The 21240-nt window shown below is 39.3% G+C and overlaps 1 long non-coding RNA gene across 1 annotated transcript; it reads left to right on the forward strand.

The window, feature by feature from the left end:
• The first annotated feature begins 11661 nt into the window (after positions 1-11661).
• LOC135236327 (uncharacterized) lies at positions 11662-19052 on the forward strand. The gene is made up of 4 exons (XR_010324550.1): positions 11662-12129; positions 15299-15401; positions 16945-17008; positions 17306-19052. It is a non-coding gene; the product is annotated as an uncharacterized LOC135236327 (long non-coding RNA).
• Positions 19053-21240: the final 2188 nt, after the last annotated feature.

Genomic DNA, 21240 nt, shown 5'->3' on the forward strand with positions numbered 1-21240 from the left:
ACTACTAATAATAATACTACTACTAATAATAACTATAATTATAATAACAATAATAATAATAAATTTTATTTGGAATGCACCTTTCATGAAACCCAAGGACTCAGTACAGCACAGATTAAAAAAGCATGAAGCAAAAAAATACAGGAAAAAAATTTATCTTAAAATCACAGAGAGACAAAGGGGATAGTACAATTAGAAAAAAATGACATACGTGCAATTAGCTCAGAAGGACAGTAAGGCTGGGATACACAAGGGGTGGGGAAACTGGGACTAGGCAGAGACAGGTCTAAACAGATGGGTTTTGAGTTCTCTTTGAAAGGCTGGAAGGCGTCCAGGAGTCTGAGGTAACAGGGATAATGTTCCAGAGCCTGGGGCAGTGCAACTGAAACCCCATGCACCCATGGAAGAGAGGCAAGCATTGGGGGTAATGTGTCGGGATGAGGCGGGATGTGTTCATGGGCTTGGGTGTGAATGGCAATACAGGCAGCAGAATCTCGGACTAGTTGGAGTTTGGTGAGAAGTTTGGAAGAGTTACCAGAAAGGACAGCATTGCCATAGTCCAACCTGGATGTGACAAGGGCGGAGGGCGCGGATGAGAACTTCAGCTCTTGACTGGGACAGTGAGGGACGGAGTCGGGAAATGCAGTGGAAGTGAATGTAGGCGGTGTGATTGGTTGATCTGATGAAAGGTTCAAAAGAGAATTTGTTGTCTAGCACAACATCAAGTCTTAACTTGGGTGGAAAAGGCAACCGTGGTGCTATCAGTGGTGATTTGTGGGTCCTTAGATAAAGATTATTTGTTTCCATTGAAATTCGAGGATGTTTTGGGTCATCCAGTTGCCAATGTCTTCTGGGCAGGTGATGAGTGATGAATTTGACAGAGGGTTTGGTGGAGATATACAATTGGGTGTCATCGACATGGCAGCAAAACTGAATTCCATGGTGTCTTAGAATGGGTCCAAGGGGCAGTTGGTACTGTAAATGGTGAACAACATTGGACCCAGAATTGACCACTGAGGAACATATCAGTGACAGGGATGTGGCTGGATTTGTGGTTTTTCAGTGAGATAAATTGCTGTCCATTTGAGAGGTAAAAAGGGAACCAATGGTGAGCAGTGCCAATTATACCCACGGAAGATAATCTATGAAGCTGTGCTGAGGTCGAGAAGGATGAGGACTGGTGAGTAGGCCAGAGCCAGCAGCATGGAGGAGGTCATTAATGATTCTAACTAGTGCAGTTCCTGTACTATGGGAACTAAGGAATCCATATAGAAAAGCTATAATAATAATAATAATAATAATAATATAATAATACCTCTAGGGGAGAGCAGGTTTTCGTATTTGGCACAATTATGAAAATATTACTAGAGATAGATTAATACATTTTAATACAAATAACCTATATCCCTTAGCTATGAATACACACCACAATATAAGTTGTGGGACATACCATTCATTTGAAATGGGACCAGAAGTACTGAGAATGAAATGTTACATTAACCCCCAAGGTTGGGGTAAAAACTTGATGCAGGGTACACCCATCAGTTTTAATAGTTTTAAAAGTTAGGCAATTCAATACAAGTCCATGTTAAATGATGCAAACAGTATTTAAATTATTTTTAAATTGCATTTATATGTTTTGTGGCCTACCTATATCACTGAAAATCTATCACAAAACTGTACATTATGTTCTAATTCCCGTCTAATGTCTGTTTGATCCAAACAGCTGTAACAGTCGATGCCAGCTCACTATGTAGCCTAAAGTTAAAGTTGAGTTAAATATATCTACAAAGATCCAATCTGAGTTGGACAAATCCAATCAATTGGTTAATTAATAGTCTACTGACTACTACTGCTACTGCTACTGCTACTACTATTACTCCTACTCAGGGGTGGACAGTAACGAAGTACATTTACTTGAGTACTGTACTTAAGTACATTTTTCGAGTATCTGTACTTTACTTGAGTATTTTTATTTTTTTGGAAACTTATGACTATTACTCCACTACATTTGAAAGATAAATATTGTACTTTTGACTCCACTACATTTATATGAAGGTTGTCCTTACTCCTTACTTTGAAGCATAGCTTTGAAGTCAACAGTTAGTTGAATCTTTTTATTTTATAAAATGTGATTAGCCAAACGCTGTGTTCCTCACAGGAGAACAACCAATCACAGTAGCCTACTCCTAATATGCTGTAGGTCAAGTTCAAAGTGCTTGCTTGTTGCACCAGTGATTGAACAGTTCAATTTGAACTTGGCGGCGGTAATGATGGCGACGTCAGAAGATAAGGATGATTCTTCGCCACCAGAGCACCCATGGCCATATTTCAAGTCCATGTTTGAGATTTTAAAAAGATTCATATTGTTCTAAATGTTTGCTCTGCTTACCGCGCACGAACTACATCGCTGCATTCAAAAACCGGCAACCTGAAAAAGCATGTCGAGCAGGGGATAAATTGGGGGTGGATGCGAGTGGACGGCGTCCACCCACCTTTGGTAAATAAATAAATAAATAATTTTGACCGGCAGTTTTACAAATGACTATGACAATCCAGTCCATTTTTCGTAGGCTCCAGTCCATGTGTTCCCTCTAGCCAGTTACTCGCTCAACCAATCAAAAATTGAAGAAAAAAACTCGTTTATATAGACTCGTTTATCAGTCGTTGATATAGACAGGCACAGAAGGAAAAATATCGTTGATTGTCTTGATTGTTTGGAAGGGGGCGCGGTAGGTAATTTCATTAACATGTAATTTAATCTATGCAACATTTTAAAGAGAGATGAATAAACAGCCCCCACGAACGCCGGCTATTATTAACGGCAACTTTGATTGCTTGAGCAAAATCAGCAGGTTGCTGGTAAGCAGCTAAACTAGGATTGAATATTTCCCACATAGCCTACATAACGTTTTATTCAGCGGCGACTGGTGAGCTGAAAATCTGTGGGGCGCAAAACTTTCCTTTAAACTAATCATTGATCTCAACCTGTTTTCATTAGTAATTTTCCTTTATAATCAAGCGTGCCAACGATCGAGTTAATCAAATGGCAAGTAGCCTAACATACAGTGTCTTCATACCATGTTAGAGGGATTAAATCATAAATTCTATTTATCGGTTAAAAATCAGTTTTAATCACCGAGTAGTCTTCACTTAAACAAGATACACCAGTCTGTTATCTGCCGTGTTAGTTTTCAGAATAACCCAGCAAAAATAAAACCTGCACTTCAATTGGGACGGTAGGTATGCCATCCCGCCAAGTTACGCCTTGGCGGGGGCATGCCCCATACCCTTAAAAACATTAAATTCTGTACATTCTGACCCCATTTCAACAGACAGATTTCATAAACATCTTCACGTTGTTGTTGTTGTTGTTGTTGTTGTTGTTGTTGTTGTTGTTGTTGTTCTTCTTCTTCTTCTTCTTCTTCTTCTTCTTCTCTCTTCTTCTTCTTCTTCTTCTTCTTCTTCTTCTTCTTCTTCTTCTTCTTCTTCTTCTTCTTCTTCTTCTTCTTCTTCTCCTCCTTCTCCTCCTCCTCCTCCTCCTCCTCCTCCTCCTGCTGCCTATCCCACTAACAACATGTCTCCCCATTGGACATTTTACCGACATCAAATCGTCACGACCCAATCAAACACACGCAAAATACCCATACCTTTTTACTCTGAAACATTTCCAGTTTAAACAGCTAATGTGCCTGTGGCCTAGTGGGTAAGGTTATAGTCTTGGGGACATGGGGTCTTGGGTTCAAGGCCAGCTAGGGACATGTTTTTTTTAACCTGCTTTTACCCTCACTAATAATTGTCTACTACTTCTCAATTATTGCTTTTGCACCATATCTACCAGCCGTTCACCGAACGTATACACTGCATTATGACGTACCCTCTGCACGTTCAGTTATTAACCGGCTACAATATTGCAAAGCCATATGGATTCAACGGGAGCTCTTCTGTGCTTACTGGCCTGTGTTCTTCTTTAAAACCATGGACAGGTTTGCTAATGATATTTCACGCATTGCATAGCTATGTCATGGTGCTGCACTAACAAAGTCACAGACTGGTAAACCTCCGGTTGAAGGATTGAATCCTGCCTCGCCCTCAGGCAGATAATTTCCTCTTTTACACTAACATTTTCTTACGCTTTTATATTTGCTTTACCAAAACTCACTCACGGCCACCCATATGCATTTCATGACGGCAAATGTATTCCTTTTATTAAGAACTTACACCAGTTCACCACTGTGCCATTTCTACTAACTATATTTCTTCACTTGGCTACTGTACAAAACCTTCTTATTAGCAAATGCCACGTTTCTACATTCATGTTACCTCGCCCTGTTCTCTATCTAGCCACATACAAATAATTACTACGTATGTACGTTCTGCAACTCCCCATTAAAACATTACATTTAAAATCATGACTCACTCATAAGTATAACTACTAGTACTGAACATGAGAAAAGCACATCAGTGCAATAGATTTCACACGTTACTTAACCCTCCACTTTAACGGCTAATGCTTTATACAGACTGTTATATATACCGTTCCATAAGGAAACTAAGCTCGCTCATGGTCACTTCATTTACTTCGCACTATAGTCTGTGATCATGTCAACCTTCACCTACATGCCCATTCTGCTAAAAAAATATTGTTTCATAATTTCATCCTAATTTCTCTCACACTGTTGTTATTTTCTCATATGCAAAGCCTGCTGGGACATATGCGTCTGCTCCTATTCTCCACTATCAAGTTTTCCGGTTCTAGCTTAGCAAAACAGCGAAGAGGATTCCCACCTGCAGATAAGCCTATCAAAATGCCTTATAAACCTTACAAACACTAAAAGTGCATCTCCACGAAATAGCAGACAACGGAGCAGGACAGCAGGGTACACAAGTTGCGACCTAGGGAGCACTAATTCTACGGGCTTGCTGATTCTTTTCTCAATCAAGGCTCGTTGGATGGCCGTCAAATCCGTGAGTACATACACTGGCCATATTTCACCTGCGTTTCTGTTGCATTTACACTTACGCCACCGCACCCTTTGTCACAGCCACTGTTTTACATATATAGCAAACCGAAACTGTTAAACAGTACACGCTCATCAGACTGTACAAATTCACACAAGGATAGCCATAATCCACAACCGTTTCTTACAGGGTCACTTCACATTTCTCACTCTCATAATAAAACGCTTTGCAAAAAGAAATGATATCTCATAAAAAACACATTTTCAACGTTCAAGTGACTTGAAAGAATTGAGGAAATATTGGGTAGCATTGCTTTGGAATACATCTTATTTAAGATAGCCTATATTGTTTGTAGTACTGTAACTTGGCGTCATTTTGATATCAATACTTTTAATGGCAGGCCTGGACTGGCATTTTTGTACGTTGAAAACGTGTTTTTTATGAGATTTTGTTTACAATCTACGCATTGCAGGTATTTGCCTTGAATACGAGTGCGGAGAAAGAAGTGCATGTATCCGCAAACAAAATTTCATACTGCAAATGAAAATAAATGTAGGCTATAAGGCCTAGGCTACTCGCTAAAACTGCCTATTTGGGGAGAGCTGGCTATATATGATAATATTGAGTAGGCCTAGCCTATTTTGTGGATTAATTGTATTGATACTCAATGAAAATCGGCGGAAGATTCCACCACTGCTTAGTGATTAAAAACGGATTTTTCTAAATCGCATTTATCATTTAATCTCCCTAACACAATGCGAAGAAGCTGTGTCCCTTTCTAATTGATTAGTCAGATGTTTGCATGCTTGTTAATCACTGAAAATTAATTAAAACAGTTTGAGATCAATGTTTAGTTTAAAGGAAAGTTTTGTGTTCAGTTCAAGAAAGATGAGTAAAGGAGGAAGAAAGTGAGGACAAGAGGAGGATGACCGATTATTTTCGTGGGTAAAAAAAGATTCTCAGCATTAATGACACTCAATAAACTCTATTATGTAAAAGCTTGCATCAATAGTATACATTCTTTTTAAAACATTGTTTTTCCTTACAAATTACAAATATGCACACAATACGTTAAGGATACAACTGTTTTGAGCTGAGACATTCATTTTACCTTTTTTCACCTACCTGCCACCGGATCTCAGGGTCCACCTACCTCCCAAATCCCAATTTAACCCCTGAAGTCGAGGTATGTAAACGCTAGGTAACGGTAGCCCGTTTGCTAATTATGAAGTTGTCTGAGCTTGTAGTGTTTGCAGTTTTTATGCTAGGATTGGTCAGATGAAATTTTATGGAATTTGAGCGAAGGGTCATCCAACTGTTTCACATTTCAGGCAATGCTATCTATCGTGTTGCTATCTAATAACAGCAAAAGTGCATCTGTAAATGAGCTTCTGTAAATGCATCATAGAAACAATACAGTGTGTTGGCATTAAAAAGTAAGTGTACTTCTGAATACTGAAGTATTTTTAAAAGCAAGTATTCCAGTACTTTAACTCAAGTAAAAATTTGACTGAACAGCTTTCACTTGTAGTGGAGTAATATTTGACATGGGGCACCTATACTGACTCAAGTAATGGAGTTGTGTACTTTGTCCACCACTGCTTTTTTTTAATACACTGCTGTTAAAGAAATTTATCATAGAATATTCAGTAGCAAACCAATGCGTGCACTTTGGGTACACAGACTACACTGTGTGCACACATTGTTTGAATAGCAGATATGCTTATCTAGGGCTTTCATTGGATTTTATTTCATGTTTGCGTATCTTTTGTTGATATAGCTGGATATTTGCAGAAGCAAACTACTGCCTTTCAGAATAGTGGCACAGCAGTTTTACAGGCTAAGATTGCTGCATTCCTTTCTCTGGCTTAGCTCTGTAAGTATTTAGTTGGCTTTTTTTAACATAGCATACCATACCATAACATAACTTAACATAATTACGAGACCAGGCCATTTGGCCTAAGAGTGCTCAGCATTTTCCTACCACAAAAAAAAAAAAAACACTAAAAAGTACATATAGTGCTTATCGTTGACCAACAAATTTGATCCCCCGCCCTGGGCGTGTTGAAGTGTCTCTGAGCAAGACACCTAACCCTTAATTGCTCCCAACGAGCTGATTGGTACCTTGTATGGTAGCCTTTCATCGTTGGTGTGTGAGCGTATGGGTGAATGAGAGGCATCAATTGTAAAGCGCTTTGGATAAAAGCGCTATATAAATGCAGTCCTTTTTTTGCTTTCTTTTTTCTTTTTTTAACCATGTCCAGTTTTCAAATTATTTGTACAGGTCTGGTTAGTGCTGGTCTGAGAAATTGATTTTGTCTCAACCACTCCTGGATCCGACTCCCTCAGCCATGCCTCTCTTACTGCTATCTCCATCCCCTAAGTAATGGGTGCCATGATGAGCAAACTGGCGACAATACGGACCTTTAACGATAAGAAATGACAGATAAACTGGTTAAAAATGGTGCTTACCTGGCCTGATGGGAATTAAGCTGTTTGGCATCTTGTATATTTGGCAAATTGTGATAGTCAGTAAGAACTGGCTGTTCCCCACCCTGTAACCAGCGCCTCCACTCTTCCAAGGCAAGTGTGATAGCTAGACGTTCACTGCTCTCAATTACATAATTTGTCTCGGTGGAGTTCAGATTCTGAGAGAAGAAGGCACACGGGAGGATTCTGGTCCCTGGAGGACTTCTGGGACAAGACTGCTTCTACCTCCACATCTGAGCACAGGAGCTGTGATGAGGGACCACTTGAGTTCAGTGAAGGCCTTATGCACCTCTGGGTACCAGGAGACATGGGAAGTGGAGTCCCAGGTGAGGCTAACAGTGGTGCTAAGGAACTGAAGTTTCTAATAAAGCAGTGGTGAAAATGAGAGAACCCAAGAAAGTAAGTAAGTTACCATCAGAAACAACAAACCCTGAAAAAGACACCTCAGTGTGGAACTCACATTTCTCTGGATTCACCAACAGTCACAGTTCAAGGAGCTTCTGCAGTGTACGTCGAAGATACAGTATGTGCTCTGGAAGAGATCTGGAAAACATCAAAATATCGTCCACAGACATTAATAAACTCCAGGAAAACAGGAGGGAGTTAGCCGAGAAGCTATCACAGTACAGTGGGTGCATAAAACAGTCTGCCATTCACACCCTCTTTAATATGCACCAAATGCTATTCACTGCATAGGTCCAATTTAGAAAATATAGTGGCCCTTGAAGAAACTCAAAGCCTGTGAACATCAATGGTAGAGGGTATCCATTCTTATAGTAATTTTATTAAGGCCATGAAAGAAGATCCCTGCTCCTGCAGGAGAGGTGGATGGTGTGATGTGTCTGGCAGCAAGCGCCTTCGTGATACAACTCTCCGAGGCCTTGGAATCTGGGGCCTTCAGGGAGGACTGATTCCAGGTAGCAGGTAGATTGTTTCCAGGTACAAATGATGAGCAAGTTCACTGGAAAATTGTTTACTAAAGACTGTCTGCAGGTCCTAGTATTCGAGGGGTGCATGGATGAGGTCAGGATCACATATTACATCTTTCTTTGATTTTTTCTTCTTTTTTTCTTTCCTATATCACTTTTTATACCAAAAATGTAACTTACTGTATATACTGTAGCTATCTTGTACCCAGTATTAACATCTCTTACCTGCTAAGGGACTACAGATGAAAATTAGCTCTTGAGATAACTCTGGCACTGTACCATTTGATGCAACTGCGGAAATGTTGATTACTGTGTGTTGTCCCTTTTAAATTAATACATAAATAAATAATGTTTAACAAGGAGCTTATATACGCTGATAACAAGGTGAATAAAATTAACTAATGAAACACAGGTGCACATCATAACCTAATAACACAATGATAACATGACAGCCAAGATAGCGATTACGCAGACAAAGGAGAACTAAGACTGGGGAAGTGGTGGCCTCTGTCAGTCAGACACTGAGATTTGTTATGTATATCCTCCATCTCAATATCTGCTAAGGCATTCTGAGTACTGAATTTGCCTTCTGGTCTATTAGTAACCTCCTCTCTGCTAATACTCTCAACAAAGTAACAATTTAAGGCATCAGAAATATCCTTATTCTTATAAAGCAATCATTTATAGTTTTGCAATCAAGGAGCTACACCCAGTTTATATTTCTGAAATTCACTTGTGGCTTATTAAAGTTGGCACATCTGAAATGAAAAATTCTGGACATAGAGGAGGCCCTCCTAATTTGCCAGTATCTAAACCACCTGTGCAATGATCGCTTGTGCTCTATTTCCTCTATGTTGAAATTTTTTTCCAGCCATAAAGACACATATTTTTGTTTATATATGTTATATTTAAGTGAAGATATTATTTGTTGTTCACTGTTGGGGAAATAACTGGCTAGCACTAGCATTGATCACGAGCTAGCTAGCATTGGCCAGGTAGCAGGAGCCACTAGGTTTCTTGCTTTAGCTAGACATCCAGAAAATTTTTTTAAAAAACTATTGCATTTATGAATTTAATGATAAATGACTTTCTTTTCATGTTATTTTAATCTGTGGCCTACAGATTTAAATTAAATGTTATTGTTATTTACAAATGAATTTACCTGGCATTCATGATTTAATAAGTAAAGAAATTCATATTGCAAACATTTCTCTTTTATTGGTATTTCTCAATTGCCTTAGTTTAGTACAATAAAAAAAGACTGAGCCACCCAGTTACAATTTAAAACAATAGTGTTGTAAATGTAACTCTTAAAAATGCAGTTGATAAAAATATTTTTTAAATAAAAATGATAAAGTCTGTAAAACTTTGTTGTGTGCTGTTACAACAAAGTTGCCCACCATTCCTATTAATTTCCCAAAATTTCCCCATACTGGTGTAAGAAAAAACATTAAGTAAATACTAAACTGATGCCCAAATATGTTTAAATTTTGCAGTAAATCAACATTGTTAAGGGGTGTCTTCCCCAACCTTACTCTTTTTTTAAATCATGTATCAGGCCTTTATTCATTTATTGCTATGTAAAGCTTTGTGGACTTCTGACCTGAAACAATGCTCTACAAATAAAGCTGGTAAGTGTAGGGCAGTTTACAGAAGTGCGTCCATTATCCCAAAGGGAAACAGACTGTGCGGACAGGAAGAACGGCTGTGTGTGATAAAGACACAGTGCTCAGTTGCAATTTATTTCATGAATTCCTTTGATCTTCGGGTGTGCCTCGGCTTGGGGAGACCCTCCTGCATGTCATTCGTGTATAGCCATCCAACTCCGCGCACATGTTGCACCATTGTTTATTGCCATTATTGAACACACTGTACAATAAACTGCATTCAGTTTAAACTGGCATTCCTCTTTGACTCTTATCACAACACACCTAGCAGTTTTAAGGTCCCAATAAATTCATAGAATATCCTTACCCCATAGTGACTCGTCTGTACACTAGTGTCGTATCAGGATACACAGTTGCGTCTATGGAGGCTACACAAGCCAGATACACGTCTGCGTCTGCCAAGACAGATAGCGATCCGTTTAGAGCCACACCTCTGGTGGAAAGCAGTCTCCTCCATCTATGCATAACTGTTAGCACAGAGGAAAGGTTAAAACACTATTCTGGAGTCAGATAACTGAGATAACATGAAATTAATCCAGTTCCAGACACACCGAGTAACACTACACGCGATCCTTTGCCACTCATATACTTCTGCTGTCTGATGTATCTCAGGGATTTCTTACACAAGTTTTGTTAGCTGCAGATATTATTTCAAAGTTTCCTTGTGGTATTTTTCCTGAACTACAACTAACATTCATCCTAAATATTGAAGTAGTCATAGAAGGTGTGTGATGTAACCATATTATTATTATTATTATTATTATTATTATTTAGCCTTGTTCTGACTTTCTGGCTTGCTGATATAAAACTGCAATGCAATGCTTTAAATTTTTGGCAATTTTACAGCTTTATGATATACTGGGCTTATGAACGGCCATGAAAAACACATACACTTTGTTCTTGCGTGCATACAGCCCTAGAATTAAGTGGCTGGAGAGAGAGAGATGCACTACACAGCTAAGAGAGATCTGAATGTAGAGCAGAAATCCTTGCACGTTCTTTCACAATTTTTGGGAAGGTGTTTATTTGTGGTTTGATTCTTCACAGATCGATTGTTGACGTATTGGGAGTAACAATGTTTGACAGAGTGATGTCAAGCGTGGTTTGGATGCTGTCGGGAGAGCTGATGCTTTCTGGACCCACTTTCCTTTTTAATAATTAATTTCTGGAAATTACGCATCACACATCACTGTGTGTCACGGTTTTGGCGGGTTAGGACTCAAGTGCAGAGTAAAACACAGGAGGCTCAAACGGTAGCGTTTTAAACAAAGACTTTACTACCAAAAAATCAAACAGGGAACAAACAAAGAGGCCACAAGCCAAAATCCGCATCCTTTAGTGGGTGCGCTGTTCTGCAGCTGCAGATAAATGTTTTTTTTTTTTTTTTAACAGCCGAAATACAGTCAAATAATAGGATACTTGCATTAATGATGCACCTTTACCCTTAGTTGTTCAGTGTCATTCATTCGATTGTTTCCTAAATTATTGTTTTCTAAATTATAGTTATCGCCTTTCACAGATCGGATTAGCCCGGCTGTTTGTCGGTCCCGACCACCTCCTTGTAAAGTAATGGGTGTGGTCCTTGTTATTTTTAGCCCGTGGCATTTGCGCAAACTGACGTTCCCACGGAATGTGCGGTCCTCATATTCATCGGTCGTAGAGGTTATTCAAGCTGTCTACCTCGTTCTCGCATTCTAGTGCAAGCTTGGTTAACCTCTGCGTAAGATGAATGTGCGGACAAAATCTAAAAACATGATCTAAACCGCGCTCGTTTTACTTAGCCGACAGCATAACAGCGTCCCTAGAAGGAGAACAAGACAAGGAGAACCACGCCTTAGCTATCAAATTCACGGAACCACACGAAGAAAATACTTTTCAATGACATATATACTACAGGCAATCAAAACAACACAAGAGGACCGCGATCGCACATTTTTATTTGTCTTTCCGTGGGAACTCGAATGTTTCCAGGAGAAACAGATTTTTACATTTTTTTCTTTTAAACTTCAGTTACGGGAGTTCCCTCGCATAGGCATATCTGTGTGGTCAGACGTGCAGACGCCCACAGGGAGGGGAAAGCAGTGAGTGACTCACACACACCCTTTGCTTTGTCACAAGACAGAAAGACTTTAACGCTAGCATTTTGTTAGCAAGGCTGACCTTTGTTCGTGTTCTATAAAGGACTCTTTTGGTATAGTGAGTCTTGCAAAAGCAGTAATAAAATGGCTATAATGAATTATATGTATTATTGTGCATGTTGTGAAATAGCTATACAACACTAAATGTACAGTTATATTATATATAAGCTGCAATAATGTATTTTACTCAGATGTTTTTTAAAAAAAAATCATGCTTTACTTAAAATCGAGGTATTGTCCATAATACAATGCCCTCCAAAAGTGTGGAAGAGTAGAATGAAATTGGTTATTCATTGTGTATACTTACAATATTTGTATTTGATATCAAAATATGAATATGAGAAAAAAGTATGGACAATCATCTTCTATTTCATGGTATTTACATGCATATACAGTATGTTTTATCATTTATGATACAGCTGCTTTGGTCTCCCCCATTTTCAGCTGTGCAAATATGAGTCAACAGACAAACTTAAAAATAAATCAAAGCGATAAAAGATAATATTTGGTTTCGTAGCCATTAAATACCATAACTGTGTCTATGACCCACTGACATCACCAGTCGTTTGGCATCTTCTTTGGAAATGCCATCCCAGGCCTTCACTGCAGCCACGTTCAATTGGTCGGGGGGGGGGTTTCACTCCACATTTGCAGCTTTTCATCACTTTGGTAAATTTAGATTTCACCCCATTATGAATTGAATGTCAAATGAAGTTTCGTACATAGCCAAATATTTTCATAAATCAAAACATAGTTACTCATCCGTGCTCTGAACTGCAGAGTATGAACTCCACCACCACCTCTACCTGAGGGACACTGAAGTCAAGTATAAACTGAAAAAAATTAATATATTCATATTCATATCACATTCATTATGTATGCCATGAACTCCTAATGAAATCTAAAACTGCATAATGCAAGGCTAACATGTTTTATTGTTTTGTGTTTGCTGATACTTTTTCAGAACCTCACTGTTGTAGCCCAAATTTACCTTTATGTTTGATTTGCATAAGCTTGGATAAATTAAACATGAAAAAGCTTCCCTGGGTGGAATACATCTTCAGCTATTATGCGCTAGGTCAAATTTCCCCCAGTTGTATTATGCCTGCGGACTGCATGAAATAAAGTAAAATATTGCATCAATATTAAGTTAAATTTTTTTTCCAAATGTGCTTTATATTATTGGCTATTATTTTTATAAACAATGAGCCGTAATACAAGAAGAGCTTGTCACCGACTGTAATATTGGCTTGTTTTCATTGTTTACAAGTGTAGGGCAGTTCACAGAAGTCTGCCTCTTATCAGACCCTCAAAGTGAGACAGAATGCTTACTGTGCTGACAGGGAGTCAGCAAGTGTGATAGAGAGACAGTACTCAGATGCAAAACATCCAATTGAATCAACATTATGTGAACTTTAGATTCTCCATAATACAATGCAATCATGTTTTTTATTGTTGGAAAACTCATGTCATGGGGAACAAGTTTGTGTTTTTGGTGGTAGGGTGCTGACTAAAGATCTTGATACATATGGGTCAGCACCCAGCCAGATACAAAGGTTAACCCGGTGTGATATGCTTACAGGTATAGTGCAGGCAGGATCATCGATCTATACTGTTTTGCCATGATTGTGTCTTTTTCTGATGACTTGGTGTTTTGCTATCTTTTTAAGCATGCAGTTGTTCAGGGATCCTCGCCAACACGGTCTCCTCCGTGTACAAGCCATTTACGCTTATGGCCATTTCACCACTCACATTTTGTAACATTGTATACTGTCATTATTACTAGACACAGTGAACAATAAACTGCATTAATTTGAACCTGACATTCCTTTTTGACTCTTACCACTGCACGCCTAGCAGTTTGAAGTTCCTAGCATTAAGACTTAGGATACCTGCACCCCGTAGTCACTTGCCTGTACAGTGTTGTAGGAGGATACACAATTGTATTTATGCAGCAATGAACTGTCAAAACAGACTTTTGGCAATATCTCCTGAAATATTTATTGAACGGTAATTTAATGATGGTAATTCTGTATGTTTAACCTGAAATGTGTTGTTCAAGCTTGATGCATCTACCTAAAAAGTCTGTTACATTTTACCCCACTCAACGGTGGGGAAAACATAAACTATGATCTTTGCAACTTAAAATGGGAGGGACTATGCATAAAAATGACTGTCATTGCTACATGGATCACCCGATATGGATGTAAACACCCTCAAATTAAAGCTGACAGTCAGTACTTTAACCACATTGTTTCATTTGAAATCCAATGTGCTGGAGTACACAGCTTAAACAACAAAAATGTGTCACTGTCCAAATACAGACTACACAGTTGTTCAGTAATTGTTTTATAATCTATTGAGACCATAGACTGATGGAGACACCGCTTTTATTACATATCCATTGCTGGCTTATTTATTTTTTTATTTTACCTTGTAATGACAGCCCTATTTTCCTGGTGCAACTGCCTTTATTAGTTATTAAGCATGAAGAAACGCACATTCTGTGTCAAAGTGCTTCCTGGTTGTTTATAGAGACAGTTTTTTGTGTTAAAGAATACATTATAACATCTTTTGAACAGCGATGAATGACCAAAATAAAAGGCCGAAGGAAACAGGGTGTCAGAGAATTGAGTTGAGAATTGTTTTAGTCTTTACTCATTAAGGGTTGTGGGGATGTTGAGTCATCCTGTGTACTTGGGCACGGTGGCATAGTGGTTAGCACTGTTGCCTCGCAAAAAGGAGGTTCTGGGTTCGAATCTGGGTCCAACCGGATCCTCTCTGCGTGGAGTTTGCGTGTTCACGTGGGTTTACTCCGGGTACTCTGGTTTCCTCCCACACTCAAAGACATGCATGTTAGGTGTGCTCCTGCAGTTTCCCTTGACCAAGGCACTGGCCTCAGAACTGGAGTTGGTCCCCGGGCGCTGCACTGTGGCTGTCCACTGCTCCTAAGTAACTAGGATGGGTCAAATGCAGAGGACAAATTACCCCATGGGGTTCAATAAAAGTATATCTTATCTTACTTTTCAGTAGGGAAATGAAACTTGAATTTTCTCCTGGTTTGTGATGCTTAGTATTTATGCTAACAAAGCTTTTCTTTCAACTTTCTCAGAAGCACAATGCCCCCATTCCTAAACAAAACACCCACACAGATCCTCACAAGTTCCCAGGGCATTTGAGAGCAAATCTGGAAGAAATGATGCTTCTATCCACTGGTGAGCAATTGATAGATGGTATCTGGTGGTGTTTGTGGAATGTTCTGTGCAGTGGTCCAACAGATGTGACAACTGGAATTCAGTGTTCCGTGATTTAAAGCAGACTGCCATTGAGAGATTTCAGTCTCTAGAACTACATCAATGTGGGCGGAAATTATTTTGAGGGTACAAAATGATCAGCAAATATGTTCATCTGTGGTAGTCCTTATTAATGCTGTTCTGGAGATGGCTGGATTGGCTAACCTCTGTTCTGTTACTTAACGGTTTCCCATGGGACCTCACAGAAGCAGTGATAAAAATCTATTGATCTACTTTGAGGTAGAAAAGAGCCTTGGTTACAGCCACACCCATTGCAAGTGTAGCCTTATTTCAATTCAATTCAATTTTATGTGTGTAGTGCTTTTTACAATGGCCATTGTCACTGTCACAAAGCAGTGTTACAGAAATCCCGGCCTGAAACCCCCCAAGAGCAGGCCTACGGTGACAAAGGCGAACAAAAAGGTCTGGCTGGTAACAGGAAAAAGCCTTGAGCAGAACCTGACTCAGAGTGGGCAGCCCCACAACAATCAGGAAGAGTTAATGATTCTTACATAGGCAGGAGTTAGGCCCTTTCAAATTTTCTATTTTCAGTTGAGCACTATAGGGCCACCAAGTGCCCATGCCAATGTATGCAACCATCAATCACTGTGCAGTTTCGTAAAAAGTTATCTGACACACGTCAGAAATTAGTGAAACATCAGAAGATATAATAATAGGAACTCTTACAAATACAATAGGGTTCCAGCACTTTATGCTTGGACCCATAATTATAGCTGCAAGTGGAAACTATGGGTGCCTAGCACAACAGGGCCCCTGCAGGACCAAGTTCTCCAAGTGTCAGACCTTGGGTGTAACAGCAGTGATGCATTAGCAAAGGTCATGTGGCTGTACAGGAAAAGGTGTAAGTGGTACACGTTCTAAAATGTGGCCACATGGTGGCTCTAATGGATGGGTCCATTATGCTCTGTGTTTGACCACTTATTCAAAGTTTTATTGCAATCAGGAAAAGCGTTAAGGACATCTGCTTCTTTCCTGTTCGAACAGGATGTTTCAAAAGAGGGATACACTTTAGCAGTGTTCTGTATAATCCAATAACACTCTTAAGTTACTGCAATTCAATTTGAAATGCAGAACAAAATTGTGTTCAGACATGGATGTAGCATTTGGATGTAGCATTTGAGACCTAACTTTACTTTGCCACAAGGCTTCCCACATGACCTTTGGCTTCCGGCAGCCATTTTGTTAAAAATATTCCAGGATGTGCTAAAAGAAGGGGGGGATCAAAACATAGATGCTCTGTGTTCAATATTTAACACGTGTCCCAAGTTTCATTGCAATCAGACAAAGCTTTAAGGAGTTTTGCCCATTTCCTGTTTGGATATAGCGCCACCAATAGGCCAAATTGAAACAGATACTTGGGGGCAGCCTCACAGGCTAATCATAACCATGGTGACACAGTTTTGTTGTAATTTCATAATATGTTGGTTTTTTTTTTTTTACTAAGACATTGAGCACATTCTGTTCCAGGCCAAGGCTCATTTCCAGTTTGGATAGGAAGTTGAAAAAAGGTATGCCCAGTCACTGCTGAGAAGTGTTCTGTACCATTCATTAACACTGTGGTGAAATTTTAACAAAATGAGACACTGCATTGAGGAGATATGGCCTACACATAGGTCACAGCTGGCATTGACTTCTGGTGACATTTATGTATGTTAAATATTTTTTGATAAGTAGTGACCAGCAGTGTCCAAAGAGGAAGAAACATAAAAATGTGGTTCAAATAGGACAAACGGTCTGAGAGAAGTTAAAAAGAGAAAGCGTGTATTTTTCATACATCGGTTCTTGTGCACTTTGCTCTCTTGCAGCCACATGGTTTGGCCAACTTCCAAAACCTTGAATGTGTTTTGAAGAAAATCAGATTCCAAGTCCAACAGAGCAAGTTGGGGTCAAACTGGACACAGGATTGAGGACACAGACCTACTTTTTGTCGATGCAACAGTTTGGCCACAGCTAGCCATTTTGTACGAACTTATCCATAATTATTTTACTAATTAATTACTTAACTGCAGTGTCCAACGAATCAAACAAAATAAAGTCAAATCAGACAAGTGGCCGAGGACAAGTCTGAAAGAAACTAGTTTCAATCCAATATGGTGGAAGTCCAGTCGGGCCAACATCAGGCAAGTATCGCAGAATCCAAATTCAGCACTCCAGCTCAGTGTCATGACAAGTGTGCAAGGCTGCAGGGCTCTGAAGCTACACAATGTGCTAATGAGACCGGACTTCAGACCTCACTCTCAGCCATGGATATCACCACTTAGAAATTTAACGTAAACAATGAATTAATCAGTGTCTGCAAGTAAATATGCGTTTAGGTTATATGAATTATGTATTACTTGCATTGGAAAAGCTTCTTTGGTTGTTTTTCCACCATGATTTTATTATTTTCTTGATTTTAATTTGTTGGTGTATATATATATATATATATATATATATATATATTTTTTTTTTTTTTTTGCCATTTCTTCTTTGACGTCTTTTATACAATCACGTCCTTATTGCTATGCATTTTGGGTAATCCCACTGGTTGGCCAGCCCTAGCCACTCTGGACTTGGAACTGGAACGTTCAGTCCACCAGTCTGCAGTCCCTTTGGGAACAACAGACACATCATATGGCTACAGTTTGATTGCTTTTTGTCAAAAGGTCAAAAGGTTTGAGATATGCACAGCCGAAGATCACAGTGTTTGTTCAATCACTGCATTGCCCCCAAAGGGCAATCTGACAAAAAGTCAGAGTTTTCAGAAAATTCTAAATAGTGGCAAATCCACCATGGCGGAAGTTATGGGTCCATCAGGCAAATCTGTTCTTCAGCCCCAGCTGCATCTTCTGATAGCAGTTTCATGACCACATCACATGGTGTGAAAAAACCAGCCCTTTGAAAATTGCAGATTTGCCCTGGTGGTGGCATTTGATGCATGTTCCGGTCAACCTGAAATTGGGGGAAAGGGATAATGGCTTGGCCCTCTATCAGTAAGCCAAGTTTCAAAAAGTGCAGTTTTTCCACTTCATTTGTTGGAGGTGTATGGAAGTGAAGAATGAAGAGTTAATGGTTGTCACATAGTTTTTGTTTTGATCCTGAAATAAGTGCAACAAATGTTGGTGTTAGAGTATAAAACAAAAATAATGTATGGAATGTTTTAAAACTGCAGAAGGGGATAATAAATGGGAGTAGTATTAAAAGAAAATGACAAGATGAAGCAAATCGTGTTTATGAAAGTGCTTTATGAGTGGCAAATAACGTCGTGCGAGTGCACACGAGGGGAAGTCAAATTCTGCCAGGCAATCAGATTTAGGCCCAACAACCCTAATACGACCGTCTACATGTACTTGATAGTACAGTTAAATTAGCTCCAGTCAATAGAGTTTACTGGGAGTATGATCTTAAATCGCATATTTTCATTATTCACTTGCGTGTAAACGCAGCTGTATCACGACTGGTCCATGCATAAAAAGCCAGACTGGTCGTCTCAAGCGTATTGAGCTACCGCGAGCAAGAAACATGCGCAAATTGATAACTTTGGTTTCAATGCAGGTCAGCAGCCATTTCTGCGTTTAAAATAACTTCTGTAATCTGACAGCGGAACACGTCTGCTTTTAAGAGACACCCTCTCTGAAACGGAAGGAAACAATAAAAAAAAAACGTTTCACCCCATGTTTAACACAACAAGACAACTTTAGCGTTTCTAAACATGTTGACTATTTCGCTGCCTTGTAGTTTAACTTTGCGTAATTTAGCAAAAACGGCGACGGTAAAGCGCACACTACCCTACCTATAATTCCAACCGAAGGAGGGTATGTGTGCTTTTTACGCGGTGATACCCCAACCCCCACTGTGAGTGTGTGACTCTATGGTGTGACTACGTTAAACGTTCAGGAAATCCTGCGCTGTGCGGTCTTACAATTTATGTAACATTTCGCCTGTTGTCACTCGGTTGCAAAAAAAAAAAAAAAGTATTAAAAATCCCAATCCTGTTCCTGGAGATCTATACTCCTGTAGGTTTTTGCTCCAAACCTAACAAAGCACATCTCATTCAACAGCTGTAGATCTTGTTGAGCTGCTAATATGTAGAATCAGGCATTTCAAATTAGGGATGAAATGAAAACCTATAGGATTAGACATGCCCAGGAACAGGATTTGACATTCCTGGTTTAAACTACGCATTAAGGAATTCAGGAAGCCATATGTTAGTCAATGATTTCCTCTTTATGTACCAAACAGCTGACCAGTGGTTGCATTGGACTGTACTGGTACTGCATTATGAAGAGTTTATTTCTGTACAAGTTCCCCCGAATCCCTGACACATAGGCCTACATCATTATTAGAAGCCAGGAGACACTGCAAGCAAATGAACACAGAAAAATCTAACAGAGTTAATATGGCTCCAGCAGGGACCAGATGTACTTAATCAGAGTTTAAAGTACTCTTAGATTTGATTTTAGACTGATTGTCTGTGCCGAATCAAATATTATTATACATAACCATCTTTAATTGTATTAATTTGGTATATGGAACTGAACAATTTGTGTGAGCCTGTTTGGAATCTCATGGTGGTGTATGTACAGTATGCCTTACAGGAATATGGGCAGTGCCCTCTAGAGTCTGAAAATAGAAACAACAACAAACGTGGAGTGAGCTCCCAGTCCCCTTCCTAGATTTAGTTGCCATGGGAAAGATACCTGAATGGACCTCCATCTTTTCATTGCCCTCTTAGAGAAAACAGGTAAGGGAATACACACATTCGATGGCTTCAGACCTCAGAGTTGGCTTTTGGATTAGAATGCTTTCTGTTGCATTGGAGAGCTCCCAGCAGGGTATGTTAAGTGGTCTCATATGTTCTGCCAGCATGTCTGTGCTGTAATCTTGTTTGTCATACACTCCTAATTTTAAAAAAGAAAAAAGAATACTGAGTGTGTCACTTCCGTAAAAACACTAAGGTTAAGGCCTAAGGCTGTGACATGCACATGCCCTTTCAGAAATATAATCCTCTGCAGTATATCGTAATGGCTTTCTGGAAAAAAAAAAAAAAGCATGCTTATATAGTTTACTGTAGTGCAATGTATTGACAATATATCCATTTTTGAAATACAATATACAACTATACTGTATTTCTGTATCGGAAACTTATTTTTATAAAATTGGGAATTTATTTTTAGGTAAAGCTGTAACGATACATTGATCCGGATCAATGTATCAGTTGAAAGGGTAAAGATATATTGGATCATATATATTGATTGTTGCTTGGATTGTTTTTGATTGTATCGTAGCAAAATTTGTGATATTGCCAGATGTCTAACCTTTGCCTGAAGAATCATATCCTTTAGGTTTACACCTCTATTTTAAAGCTTAAATTATGCATAATTAACCTTAGACAATGCTAATTCATTCCATGATAATGTCCTCTCTTTTAGAGTCTAATTTAGAACATTTATAATAAATCATATGTTGATGAATGTACTTTCTCTCGTTTGTGAATTGGTTTTATTTCTCTAAACAGCTTTCTGTGACGCTGTTGACTAGTCCGTCGCGTGTGGCCACCTGTCCTCAGATTAGCAGTGGAACCTGTCGTCGCTGAGGGAAGTCACAGCTTGGTTTGGAAAGACGTGCGGATCAGCTGCCAAGCACAGACGTACGGATCAGCTGCCAAGCACAGACGTACGGATCAGCTGCCAAGCACAGACGTATGGATCAGCTGCCAAGCACAGACGTACGGATCAGCTGCCAAGCACAGACGTGCGGA

This window comes from Anguilla rostrata, chromosome 12 (assembly GCF_018555375.3).
Source record: "Anguilla rostrata isolate EN2019 chromosome 12, ASM1855537v3, whole genome shotgun sequence".
Classification (NCBI taxonomy): domain Eukaryota; kingdom Metazoa; phylum Chordata; class Actinopteri; order Anguilliformes; family Anguillidae; genus Anguilla; species Anguilla rostrata.